The following is a 263-nucleotide window of genomic DNA, read 5'->3' on the forward strand; positions in this document are numbered from 1 at the left end:
CGGGGTGGTTTTGGGGTTTGTTTTTCGTTTTCAATCAAGCAGCACACGCACCCCACCCGAGGAAAAAGGGCTGTGAGGGATTTTAAAGTGCCTGGTTCCCAGCCCGCCCCGCTTAGGACCAACTTCCAGAAGGCAGGAGTGGAAAAAATAAATAAATTAGTAGCATATCGTTTATTTGAGTCAGGTTACAATACACAGACACGTAGGACAGTGCAGTTCTTACTGAGATTATTTTTGCATCGGCAGGGAAAGCGCGGCAATCC

Source organism: Apaloderma vittatum, unplaced genomic scaffold (genome assembly GCF_000703405.1).
Source record: "Apaloderma vittatum isolate BGI_N311 unplaced genomic scaffold, ASM70340v1 scaffold18570, whole genome shotgun sequence".
Classification (NCBI taxonomy): domain Eukaryota; kingdom Metazoa; phylum Chordata; class Aves; order Trogoniformes; family Trogonidae; genus Apaloderma; species Apaloderma vittatum.